The 14,194-nt window shown below is 42.5% G+C and overlaps 2 pseudogenes; one reads left to right on the top strand and one right to left on the bottom strand.

The window, feature by feature from the left end:
* The window catches only part of LOC118833242, a 632,463-nt pseudogene that overhangs the window by 75,794 nt on the left and 542,475 nt on the right, over positions 1 to 14,194 (top strand).
* LOC118833249 lies at positions 8,890 to 10,674 on the bottom strand (annotated as a pseudogene).

Below are 14,194 nucleotides of genomic sequence, written 5' to 3'. Positions count from 1 at the left end.
AACAGAAATAACCTTATTAGAAAAATAAGAGAGGTAAGAGGTAGCTTTGAGAAGCTACAGAGCAGAAAACACACAGGGGACCATGGCATTTTAGCTGATGGGCAAAGGGCCAACAGCCCAAACTGATTCTTTCTCCTCAAAAATGAATAGAATAATTTCTCTTCTTGAATAAGAAGAAATGGCTGATGATATGTGTTTGGTCTGAGAAATGGGTATTATATCAGAAAATTGGGCTTCATGTCCTTTAATGGATGAGACCTCACATGTTCCCGTAATCTCAGCGTTAGAAGGGATTTCAGAGGCAATCCAGTTTAACTAGGATCTGACTAAGTATCTTTTCTACAACATTCTTGGTTAGTGATCGTCCAGCCTTTCCTTGAACATTTTGACTGAGAGAAAACTCAATACAAATAGTTTTTGCTTTATGGAAATTCAAATTAAAAAATCGACCTTATGGAAAGAATTTAAAAAAAAGTCTGCATTCCAAAAAAACAACCATGTTAATTTTTTATTGTGTAGAACTGTGCTCTCTCTCTCCCTGCTCCTGCTCCTCCACTCAGTGCTAAATAGCCTCTCCCTCTCCCCTAAAGAAAACTTTTTAAAAACCTGAAAAAAAACCCTCTCCATGTGAAAGCAAAAGAACAGACACATGCTACAGACCTCTGGGCCTGGAGAGAGGAAACCTTTGCCCTGCTCAGCCCACCCTCTGTCATGTCCTGCCCTAGCATCTTTGTCTTTCATCCCTCCTCCATCGGGTACCATGTGTCTCTACCTGGTCCCATGTGTCACTTGTCATATCCTGTCTATGTCCGTGTCTGCCTCCCATATGTCCTTCCTCTTGGTTCTGGGCAGGCATGTTCTTCCTCCTGCTCTCGCTTCTCTGTCTTCAAACCCCATGTGTCCTTGAACCATGTTTGGGCCCTCCCTCCATGGGCCCATGACCCCTTTACTGCTTCCCTCCTTCCCTCCATCCCTTCCCCACACTTGCAGACAAATTCACACTATGTAAAGTAAAGCATGAACTGTCTATATTTGGTGAGACAGCTTATTCCATCTTTAGACAGGCCTAGTTGTATGGAAGTTTTTCCTTACTTTGAGCTGAAATCTACTTGCAGTTGTTGGACTTTGATGACTCCGGAGGAGAGAGAGAGGCTGACGACTTTTTGCAGCTCTGTCCTACTCATACCCAATTCACTTGAAAGACAAGACATCACCCTTTCGATGTCATTGGTTATCTTCAAGAAGGAGAACAAAGGACCAACAACAACTTTTCTACAATTTCTGTCCATCGTTTCCATTTCTATCCACTGTGGCTGGACACAAAAGATCTAATCCTTCTCTGACATGACAGGTCTTCACATAATCAAAATTAAGACTGTTTCCTCTAAATCTTCTCATCTCCAGGCGAAACAATTCTAGTTCTTTCAACCAATTATCGTATGGTATGATCTTTGCCAAAGCCCTCAGCCACCTTGATCACTCTCCTCTGGACACACTCCCGATGGCCAAACTCTTCCTAAAATATAGTGCCAAGAACTGATTCACTCCATGTGTCATCTGACTAAGATAGAATATCATCCCTCAGTTCCTGGAAACTGTCTTTCCTGTTGTAGTCCAAGTTAGTACTGGATTTATGATTACCATATCACACTGCTGATTTATACTGAGCATTTAGTGCACTAAATTACCTAGATCTTTTGAAGATGTACTGTGGTATAGCCATATATTGCACATCTTGTACTAGTTAAAGACTATTTTTAACCCAAATGTAAGATTTATTTATCCCACTTCAATCACTAAATTTAATTTCTACTATTTTATTTAGAATGTTATCAAGTAAAATTGGAATACTACATTATCCCTACTAAATCTTATTAGATCTTTCCCACTCTGCTAGCCTGGTAGATATTTTTTTCTTCTGTCCTGACATCCATTGTATTAATACATTCCCTAAATTTTTGTCATCAGCATATTTGACACGTATGCCATTTATAACATCATCCTGGTCTAGGACAGGAACAAGCACAGATTCCTGGGAAACACTAATGAAGATGATTTTCCAGGCTGAAATCAAGCCATTAATGACTACTCTCTGGGTGTGGTCATTCAATCTGTCTCAAATTCACTCCCATTATTACTGACAGTTCTTGCTTCACCTAAGTGGAACTTTCCACAAATCTCTATGTAATTATAGTCATTTGAATTTGCCTGACATGAGGAAGGGAGGGACCTAGGGAGGCAGGAAGGGGACAGGGGACCTGTGGAGAAAGTGGTCAGCACACTGTTCAAGGACACATGAGGGCCAGGGTGGGAAAAAGAAGCAAGAGCAGGATGTTGGGGTTGGGGGATGGGTAGCAGACACCTGGGGATCTGACACAGACACAGATAGGAGGCAAGTGGGGACAGGCAGATGGGGGTGGACACATGGGAGGATGAATGGAGAGGGACAAAGGTCTCTTTCTCTGGGCTGAAGGTATTAAGTCAAGCCCCCATCTAGCATGAGAATAGCAAAGGCATTGTTAATAATTAGGTGAACTATATCTACATCCTTCCCTTTGATGCTATTTTTTCCTATTTAATGCTATCATTACTTCCTTTTCTAGATGTTTACAAACCATAATATAATATATTCTAGAATTTTTCTAGAAAGTTGAAATCCCTGGACTACAGTTTGTAGATACCACTCTCTTCCCTTTTTTGAAAATCAGGACATTTACCTTTCTGCATTTGGGGACATCTTTCCCATCCTCCATGATCTTTCAAGGAATATTGACAGTGGCTCAGATATCACAGCTCCCAGTTCTTTTCATACCATAGGTTGTTGTTTATCCGGGCCTAGTGACTTGAACTCACAAAGGTCAGCTAAGTGCTCTTATTATCCCCTTAATTATCTTGCTTTGATATTGTCTATAAACTATTTATTTATGTGTTCTATTGATCTAGGAAATGTGCTATTGGGTGTCATGGGGTAAGGGAAATCTAGTAACTTAGAAAAGAAAAAAAAAGCTATGGCTAACTCCTAGTTACCCAGAAATTGATTACTTTATTGGGGGATTATCTAGATCTCTTCCTTCTCCTCCACTCTTCCTCAGAGTGACTTCATTTTGGTCCATTAAGTGCATTTAAGTATATCTACCAGGATGTAGTCAGGAAAAATTTGTCCCTTTTATTTATTTGTAAAGTTTGGTAGAGTCAGCCAGAAAACCAGCCTTTATTAAGTGCCTACTATATGCCAGGCACTGTTTATTTTTCCCCAATCACATGTAAAAACAAATTTTAACATTCTTTTTTTAAGTTTTGAGTTCCAAATTCTATCCCTCCCTCTCCAAGACAGTAAGCAATCTGATATGGGTTATACATGTAAAGCATATTTCCATATTAGTCATTTTGTGGAAGAAAACTCAAAGAGGGAAGGAAGGAAGGAAGGAAGGAAGGAAGGAAGGAAGGAAGAAAGAAAGAAAGAAAGAAAGAAAGAAAGAAAGAAAGAAAGAAAGAAAGAAAGAAAGAAAGAAAGGAAGAAGAGGAAGAAGAAGGAAAGAAGAAGGAAGAAAGAAAGAAAGAAAGAAAGAAAGAAAGAAAGAAAGAAAGAAAGAAAGAAAGAAAGAAAGAAAGAAAAAGAAAAAAGCGAAGCTTTGGTTTGCATTCAGATATCATCAGTTCTTTCTCTGGAGGTACATACTATTTTTCATCAAGAGTCCTTTGGGATTGTCTTGGATCATTGTATTGTGAGAATAGCTAAGTCATTCACAGTTATTTACTATACAATATTGCTGTTATTGTGTACAATGTTCTCCTGGTTCTGCTCAATTCACTCTCCATCAGTTCATGTAAGTATTTCCAGGTTTTTCTGAAGTCATCCTGCTTTTCATTTCTTATACCACAATTACATTCCATTACAATCATACTACCACAACTTGTTCAGTCATTCCTCAATTGACAGGCATCCCCTCAACTTCCAATTCTTTGCCACCACAAAAAGAGCTGCTAGAAATATTTTTGTACAAAATAGGTCCTTTCCCCTTTTAAAAAAAATCTCTTTGGGAATGGAGACCTAGTAGTGGTGGTGATTGGTGGTTGTCTTTCGTTCTTGAAGAGGACCAAAATCATATCATTATGTTAGAGTGAGGTTTCAATGCGTCCAACTGTGCCTGATCAGACCAATACAAGCTTGGAACACTCTACGACAGATTGGGCGCAAATAGTCCATGTGAACATTTGGGGTGGATTCTCTAAATTTATGCATCCTGCATTTCCTTTGAGTTGTTTTCAATTCTGCTTTGCTCAGAGAGCACAGCACTTTCTCTGATGAGGGTACTCCACGCTGAGCAATCCTGTGTTAGTGTCTCCCATGTCACACAATCAATTCCAAAGTTCTTAAGAGAGACCTTGAGAATGTCCTTGTATCTCTTCTTCTGACCACCAGGTGAACCCTTGGCCTGTGTGAGTTCTCCATAAAACTGTTTTTTGGCAAGCATACGTTTTGAATTTGAACAATGTGGCAAACCCATCAGAGCTGTGCTCTCTGAAGTAGAATTTGAATGTTTGGCAGTTTAGTTAGAGTAAGGACCTCAGTGTTTGGTACCTTACCCTACCAGGTGCTCTTCAGATTCTAAGACAATTCAAATGGAATTGATTCAGTTTCCTAGCATGAACCTGATATACTGTACAGGTTTCACAGGCACGCAACAATGAGGTCAGCACAACAGCTCTGTAGATCTTCAGTTTAGTCTAATACCTCTTCTCTCCCATACTTTCCTTTGGAGCCTCGCGAACACTGAGCTAGCTCTGGCAACTTGTGTATCAACTTCACTATCAATGTGTACATCCCTGGAAAGTAGAACACCAAGGTAAGTGAACTTAACCACAGCATTCAAAACTTCTCCATTTGCTGTAAATGATGGTTATTACGGGATCAGAGGGTATGCACTGTTTTATAGCCCTTTGGGCATAGTTCCAAATTGCTCTCCAGAATGGCTGGATCAATTCACAACTCCACCAACAGTATATTAGTGTTCCAGTTTTCTCATATCCCCTAATTTATCATTTTCAGGCACTGTATTTTTTAAGGGCTTTTTAAACCTGTAACTAAAAAAAACCCACAGTTGTTAAAGCAGGAAATGGAACCTCTAGACAATCTGTCCTGAACAAAAATAAATTCCCTGGCAGACACACTCTATTTGATCGGAATCTCCTAAGAGGATGGAGCAGAAACAGCAGAGAAAATTGCCAAAAGGAAAGTGATCTTTTCAGTTCTTTCCGAGCAATACCTTGCACTTGGCAGCCTCTTCCAAAGTACTTTTTTAGGCTCAAAGAGCTATCATCTAATCTCATCCTGCCAGCACCAAATGCTTTCTGACAGGCCATTTAAAGCCCAAGCACTTTTATTTACAATCCCTGCAATATAACTATGGTCTGCAACAGCCAAAGGAATCATCATCCATAACAACTCAAAAATCGTGTCTTCAAGCATCCTACACAACACTTAAGACAGAATCTCTAATCCAAACCTTAAAAAAGCAAAGGTTTTTTGGTTGGTTGTTTGTTTATTAAATAGGCAGAGAAAAGGTTAGGAAACATCCTTAGCTGGCAAAGAAAAGGGGAATTAAGTTTTATTGATGCATCAGAATGAGAGCGCATACTTTTTCCTTTGTATTTTCATTCATTCAGAAATAATCCCTTTGGTAAAAACTTGAGTCTCATCATTCTGGTAAGATAAAGATGATTATAGGATCATAGATTTAGGGATGGAAGGGACCTTTGGGGTTATCTAGTCCAAACCTCTAATTATATATTGAGGAAACTGAGGCTCAGAGAAGTTGACAAACCCAAGTTCATATAGGAAGGAAAATGAAGAGCAGGGAGTTGAAGCTAGATCCTTTGTGTTCAAATTCAGCTTTCTTTCCACTTCAAGGGAACTGAAGGCATCTGTTCTTTCTGCCTACCTTACTCAGCACCACACTAATAGCATGCCAGTAATGCTTTGCTGGAACCAGAGCTAAACAGTGACTTTCTCAGGGTTGCCTCATGGGCTTTCTAGTCTTCTCTCTCCTTGACCCATCCAAAGCTAGGTGTTGTCTTCCTCTACTCTTGCTACCCGTGCTCATCCCTCAACATTGGTTTCCCTGGGGATGGTCATTCTAGTCACTGTAAAAATGACCCAAGAATGCTCTCCCTCTTTACCTGTCTGCTTTCCTTGGAAGCAGCATGGTGCCATGAATGGGTGCAATCTCCACATCTGGTACTGACCTTGGACAAGTCAATTAACCTCCATTGGCTTGAGTTTTCTCATATAAATGAAGGCCTGGGCTAAATGGCCTTTGAAGTCCTTCCAGCTCTAGATCTAGGACTCTATGATCCTACAAAGTCATGTCATGAGCCCGGTGATCAAAGCAGATGTATCCCTACATCTCACTAAATCCTTTAACCTGCACCTTTGTAACTCTTCACTCAACTTTTGACCCTCCTTTTTCCAGGACTTTGCTCAATCTGTCACACCCTCTCCTTCATGCACTTTCAATCTCTGGTCACTAGCTCCTTCCAAATTGCCTATAAACATGGTCATCTCCAAAATACTTAAAGAAATCATAATACCTTGACCTTTCTATCTCCATCTACTTGTCTCATCTCTCCCCTCTTGCACACAGCTTAATTTTTGAATAAACATTTCTACACAATAAATCCTTCCTTTTCTAACCACACCTCTCAGCCAAATCCTGATAATCTATTTGCCACCTCCCACCACTCCATATAAACTGCTCTCTGAAAGACCACTCAAGTCAACAAGCATTTATTAAGAACCTCTTATGTGCTAGGCAACATCCCATCAATGACTCAATTCCTAAATTCAGTGGTCTCTTTCACTCTGCACCTTTGATCTCATTGCAGCATTAAACTTTACTGACCACTCCTACTCCCATGACTTCAGAGACTCTGCACTCTCTTGGTTGTCTTTTAGAGTTTTCTAACTGCTTTTCCTTTGCTAGCACCTCTTTTCAACACTAAGGTTGGAGGTCCCCAAGGTTCTGTCTTTGGTCCTGTTCTCTTTTCTCCCTTGGCAATCTCATTTACTCCCATAGTTTCAACTACCTTAATACAGTTGACTGTGAAATCTCTATCTTCAGCACTGAGCTCTACACCTATGTTTCCAAATGCCTACAGGATGTGAATGAATGTACGATAAATCATTTGTCAAGCATTTACTTATGTTCCAGACACTTTGCTAAATACTGGGGATATAAATACAAAGCAAACAACATAGATCCCTGTATGGACTGCCCACTTCACTAGGAAGCAGTTGGTGGTACAATAGATAAAGCACTGGGTTTGGAGTCACAATGACCTGAGTTCAAATCTAGCATCAGACACTTATTGTGTGACCCCAGGCAAGTCATTTAACCTCAGTTTGTCTTGCTTTCCTTATATGTAAAATGGGGATAATAATAGCACTTCCCTTCCATGGTTGTTGTGAGGATCAAATGAGATAATATTTGTAAAGCATGTAACACAGTGCCTAGCATACAGAAGGCTATGTAAAGTTGTAGTGCAGTTTTGATCCTTAGTAGATTAAATCTTCACTGGCTGTTTTGCGACACTCAATACAAGCAAGCAAGAATTCCTTTCCCTCAAGGAGCTTATATTCTAATTGGGGATGACAACCCATAAAGGAGAACTTGACAAGAGAGGGTTGGGAGATATGTGGCAGGGTGGTTTGGAAATGGTCAAGAAGTGATGGTGGAGGTCGGGTTTTTCTCACACAATAAGGTGAAAGCTTTGGGGCCCCCCAGGCAGAATCCAGGATGATCACCTGTGGGATGCTGTGGGCATGGTCTGGAAAGTCCCACCAGCAATGCAAGCATGCCCAAACTAATGTTAGTATCACAGGTTTTAAAACTGGAAGGCCCCTTAGAAAGCATGTAATCCAACTTCCTCATTTTATATGAGAACACTGAGACCTGGAGAGGTGAAGTAATTTGTCAAAGAGATAGTAAGTAATGGTGGAATTTGGAACCAGGTCCTCTGAGTCTCCTGTGTAATTAGTAGTATATTTGAATGGTTCCTCTCCTTCACCTCTCAGTTCCAAATTCTCACCACTTAATACTTATTCCTTTAGAACATCTTTCCAGTCCGTCCTCTCCCATTCCTACCAATCTGTAGGTCCTCATCAACACCTTAATGGACTATTAAAATAGCTATCTTTTTGGGGGTGGAAGCTTCATTGGCTATCTTTTTGGTTACTATTCATTCCTGACACAACCCCCTGCTTGGGGGGTAGGGTAGGGATACAAAAGGAATACACAGCTCTAGAGCGAAATGGGGGCAAATTGCAAGACAAAATTCCCAGGGAAATTGTAACTTGCTTCAGCATTCCATGTGACTTGAAAAGAAAAAGGATTACTTTACTTGATTGCATAGTCTCTGGTAAGTTTTCTGTGTTCTTCTGGTTCATCCTTTAATTCTTAGGGAAAGGACAGATTGGTCAAGCCACTTGATCTTGGAGGTCACTTCCAAATACAATACAGGACCATGACCTAGGGACCCAGGTTTCAGGGGCCATGATGGAGGTTCTGTTAATGGAAAAAGGAACCATAATCTAGGAGTGTAGAGAAGGGGATAGGGCACAGAAACGGAAGATGATAGGGAAGAATCCATTATAGTAGAAACAAAATAGTCCATTGCAGGGCCCCTGAAAGTTGGGGTGGAATAGCCCAGGACCAATTGGGAAGTGGACTGAGTGCCTTGTGGCAAACCTACCCCTACCACACACAGTGAGTGGCAAAGTTGAACATTACGTTCCACACTGATTCCCTTCTTCTGACCAACTTGGCAGGAAATGGAATGCTCAGAAACAGACATCTGAGTTATAGATTCATGTTCATGAACTTGGTCTATTCAGCCATCCCAGAGTTTGAAGGTCCTCTCATAGGTGGTTATGAACTGATCATTAGAGAAAATGGCTAGGCTCATCACTTTTCTCTCATAGCCAGCCAGGGTCTTCAGTGGGGCCACCCAGGGTGCATCCAGATCTTGGCTGTGTTGCCAAGTCATGGGAGCAAGCTCTCGTGGATAGGCTCAAACTTGACTTCAGTCACAAAGTTCTTGTGGATGAAGATGGTGTAGATGTGTCAACTGTGAAAACCCACCCCTCAAATACAGAAGAGCTCTGACTGAGTTGAAGGAAATACAACAAAATGATTTATTAAAAGGGAAAGAGGTTAAACATGCATGCTGGGGCAACCAAGTACAAAAATACAATAGAGCCCACAGCCTAGGAGAGGCAGGGGTAATTTATGCTCGAAAACCACAAAGGAAAGGTTGAGAAGGGTTAGTATGGAGAGTGGATAGTCTTTTCCAGAAACAGGTGGGACCCAGAAGCAGGATGTTTTGCAGCAACAGTCAATCACAAAGCTGGTTTAAGGTGGTTGGTGGTGCACAGTTCAGCAAAGTCAGCCAGCAAACACTAGCAAAGGCATCTGGGAGTGAGCAAGACTTTGGGCTCACTGCAGGCTCCCCATTGGCTCCTTCTGGCAAACTGGCCAATTATTTACTCTGTGTCCACTACAGCTGTATAGGAAGGTAACTCATGGAAAACAGACATGCTAGTCTTAGGAGTATTTTCAGATGCAAAGCCAGTGCTTCAGGTCCCACACTTTGCATGTATTGTCACCACTGCCAGTTACATTATGGTACCCATTTGGGGAGTTGATCCCATAAATCTCTTTCATGTGCCCTCTAGGATGCATTAAACTGTGCACAAGTCCCATACACAACTGAATGGATCCAGTACCCTAGTGCCAGCCAAAGGATCATCCTGGTGGAAAGCAATGTTACACATGCCCATATTGTGGCTTTCCAGGTGTAGAATCACTTCCTAGGCCTCCAAATCCCATAGGGTGTCATAAATGGTCATAGCAGGTGGTGCTGAGACAATGTCCTGAGGGATGCCATATCACCCAGGACTATGTACAAAATTGGCTTCAATATCTGCCTCAGGCTCATCACTCTCTAGACTCCACAGTTTCACAGATCCATCAGCAGTACAAGAGGCTAGGTTGCCATCTTTCTTGTCCAAGGAAACAGTGGAATTGGGGTGGAACTCCCTTAGTATTGTAGGGGGTGCAGAAGGCTACCATCAGGGGCAGAACAGAGTTTGCACAGGCCACTCTCAGGAGCTGTGGCCAGCAAATTTGGAACTGAGGCTGAAATCACAACATGAGATGGAGCCACTCATCTCCAATCTGGCTGCAGATTCAAAGACCAGAGGGATTTGTGCACTTCCCACTTCTGGGATGTCCCATCTATGGCTCTGGGCTGGTGCTTCACTGCCCTGGGTAGTGAATAATTAGCGATCCACGGCCTAGGAGTCTTCAGGCTGTTGGATCCTTTGGGACCAGGCTTGTTGGTTCACTTCCATTTTATCCACTTTGGTCTTGTTAATGGCACCTGTGCCAACCCCAGGGAGAAGCACTGCCTGATCTCTGTCTCCTTGGGTGGGGCTCCCCGGACAGTGAGATTGATCCTTCTCCCAGGGCTGCAAGGCCAGCCTGACTTCGGCGCCATGGGCTGAAACGTCGGTTCCCGGGCTGGCTCCTTCCCTCCCAAGCTGCCCACATTTCTGCTTGTGGCCCGGGGGTAGTTCTTGGATTTCGATGCCCGGCCCGGAAGAGGGGTTACCATCTCCGGCCCCCGCTCCAGCTTGGGCTCCTTCGTGCCCCAGCACCCCCACCTCCCTTCCTGTTAGACGCCCCTTCCCTTCCAAATGCCCCCAATAGATGGGAATACTCTTCCCCGCGGGGGGAGGCAGCGTCTTCAGGAGTCCTCCTCCGGCTTTTGGTTGCCATGGCCCAAGTTCGGGAAGAAACCGCTGCCTCAGTGCTCACTCCAAGGCGGAGGAGACGGGAAACTTCGAAAAAGGCGCGGGAGCATTGCGGTGGAAGTCCTTGTCTTAGAGCGGGAAAGGTGCGGAGCGAAGCATTCTGGGAGAGGGAGGCGGTGGCGCCGGAGCAGGAAGGGGCCGCGAGGCATACCGGGAAGTGTAGTCCTCACGCTCGAGGCTACTGTAGCTTGGTTTCCCACCCCACCCCTCCTCCCGCCTCCCTCCCCGGCAAAGACAGAGCGCAGGAGGCCGGCTGAGGCCAGCTGCGCTCGTGAGCTGGGTGTTGGGATGTGCGGGCTACTTGGAGCCGGGGATTCCTCTGCTCCAACCCGTCCTCCTCATCTCTGTCAGAGTACTCTTCTTTATTGTGTGAATTAAGCCGTGTTGTTTTCGGTTCCAAAATCGTCAGTGGCTCCCCATGTCTACTAAGCAAAGTTCAAATTCCCTGGCTGGCGTTGAAGACCCTGTACAACCCATCACTACTCTACTTTGCCAGACTTATCTCAGAGGAGTCATTTCATTCTCTATGCTCCGGCTCGACTAGACTAGTTTGTCCCCCAAACACACCCTATTGTTTTTTTTCTGTTTCTCCCCTTTATGCCTGCAAATTCTTGTTTTTCCTTCTCTATAAATCTCTACCCTTCCTTAGAATCTCAGATCATATGCCATCCTCTACTTGACCCCCTTCTTGATTCACCCTGTTGCTAACAATTTTCCCATGTGGACCTCGTATTGCACTTTGCACTACTCCATTCCATTTACATAGTATTTTGTATGATGTGTCCAATTGAAGCATACCACCCTGTCTTCAGTGTTCTGCATACAGTAGGTGCTTCATGTTTGTTGAACATCATCTCCATGACGTTCGCTGTTCTTGGAATCTGGAAGCTGGTTCAGATTTTACTCGCTATTGCTATGAACTTTTCTCCAATCTCTTGATTAAGCAGCTGCTAACCTTGGGGTGGGGAGGGGAGCAGAAAAGAAAGGAGAGAGGAAGGATCTTTATATGAATCGTGAGGATACAATAGATACAAGATGATTCTTGGCCACCTTATTCCCTCAAATGGCAGACGGGACCTCTTGCACAGATACACCAAATGGTGGAAGTTATTTCTGAAATTTTAGCTCAAGGAGATTTAGGTCATGAAAACAAGGGAACACCTCGGATATTTTTTTGTCAGGATTCATTCTCCCCTCTCCTCCTTATGGGACAACCAAGGAGAAGTCCATAATTTACTTCATGCCAAACAGTGAGCTTTAAAACTTTAATAGAACCAAAGATTAGTTCTCTTTTTTTGTTAGAATTCTTCCAATCTTGTAGACTCACTAATCCTGAGGTTGATTACTCTCATGCTTGATCTAATTCAATTTTTAAAATGGCTAAAAAGGAGAAGGGTGCTTAGTCCCTTAATGCTTGGTTAGGGGGTAAGTTGTAGCTCAGACAAATACTAAGACAATGGGGAGGCAGGTGGAATTTTATCATGAGATTAGGGCAGCTGCAAGTTTCAAGGGTCAATTGATATAACAATCCCTTGGAATCCAAAACACATTATGAAATGAAGGACAGTCAGATATTGTCTCCATAGTAGAGAAGAAGAAACTAAAAATAATTTTACAGAAACAGAATTTATATAACCTTAACAACCCCCCTAAATTTTTATCCTAGGACAAGGTCAGGGGCTATGTGCTACAGTGAGATGAACATTGGAATTGGAGTCAGAGGACTACAAATACGGGTTCAAATCCTACCTCTGCCACCCACCAATTCCATGACCTTGGGTCAGTCACTTAATTCCACAGGCCTCTGTTTACTAATCTGTGAAATGAGGGGGCTGGACTAAATGATATTTATGGTCCCTTCCAGTTCTAAATCTATGCTAAGCTAGGTATATACAAGATTTTTTTTAGTCTCATTATCCAAAACCGTTTCAGATTCCCTAAGGAGTTACATGACCTCTGCTCTACAGAACATGTGTAGTTAGTGGAGCCAATGATTTGATAGTAAGCCTATGGGCCTAGTAAGTTATATCACTTTGTGTGTCATGGCCCTCTTTGGCAGTCTTATGAACAGATTCCTCAGGAAAATGTTTTTAAGTGCATAAAACACATAAGATTGCAAAATAAACCAATTAAGCTGAAATTCAATTTTCAAAATACCAAAAAAAAAAAAAAAAAGAAAAACTTCACAGGTCCCAGGTATCATAGGTGTTTGAGCAGGGGAATCAGACCTGTATACTAGAAAGATCATTTTGCCAGCCAGAAGGAATTGGTGGAGAGAAGGAAAAGTGAAGGCAGGAAAGGTAATTAGAAAGCTATTACAATAGTCTAGGTGAGAAGCAAGTAGGTGGTGCAGTGGATAGAGTGCTGGGCTTGGAATCAGGAAGACCTGAGTTCAAATCCAGCCTCAGACGCTTACTAGCTGTGTAACCCTGGGCAAGTCACTTAACCCTGTCTGCCTCAGTTTCCTCATCTATAAATGGGCAAGAGAAGGAAATGGCAAACTGCTCCAGTTTTTTGCCAAGAAAACTCCAAAGGGGGTCACAAGGAGTCAAAGACATGGCTGAACAACAAAGGTGAAAGGAGTCTGAAATAGAATAGTAACCATATCGGTGGTGAGAGGATGGATGTGAGAGATATTGCCAAGATAGAGTTAACAGTCTCAACAACTGATTGGCTGTGAGGGATGAAGATAAAGGAAAAATCAAGGAGCCAGGTTTTAAGCCAGGGTGCCAGGAGGATGGGATACCATTAAACAGATAGAGGCAAATTTGGGGTGAGGTGTTTTGGACATGTTGAGTTTGAGATGACATGTGGGTGAAGATAACCTGCAGGTCACTGGAAATATAGGCCTGAAACTCAGAGGATGGTCCTTGAGATATTGACATGTATACCCTGTATTCTTTAGTCATCTGCATGGAGGTGGTAACTGAATCCAAGGGAAAGAGTGTAAAGAGATGAGGTCAAATTTAGGGCCTTGGGAGGCACTTATACTTGGTGGAACAGGAGGAGGAACATGAACCAGCTAAGGAAAAGGAGAGTAGATAAGGAGGAGGAGAACCAGGACAGAAACATTATTGAAGCCAAGAAAGAAGACTCAGAAAAGTCAAGGACGATGAAGAAGGAGTGAAAAGGAAGTTGGGGAAGGAGAAAAAGGAGGAAAAGCTTAGTAATTCTAGCACAAATTGTTAATTTTGTCATTTAGAAAATTTGTATCATGAACTAGCAAAAATTAGTAAGGTTCTAAGACTTCTTGTAAAGTTGGAAAAGAAGTAACATAGAAACCAATAAGGGACTGTTTTGTCTAGGTCAGGTTGAAGGAAT

The sequence above is a fragment of the Trichosurus vulpecula genome (assembly GCF_011100635.1).
Source record: "Trichosurus vulpecula isolate mTriVul1 chromosome X unlocalized genomic scaffold, mTriVul1.pri SUPER_X_unloc_6, whole genome shotgun sequence".
Lineage (NCBI taxonomy): Eukaryota > Metazoa > Chordata > Mammalia > Diprotodontia > Phalangeridae > Trichosurus > Trichosurus vulpecula.
Note: the sequence above shows the minus strand (reverse complement) of the source record. Positions and strands in the feature narration are given on the sequence as shown.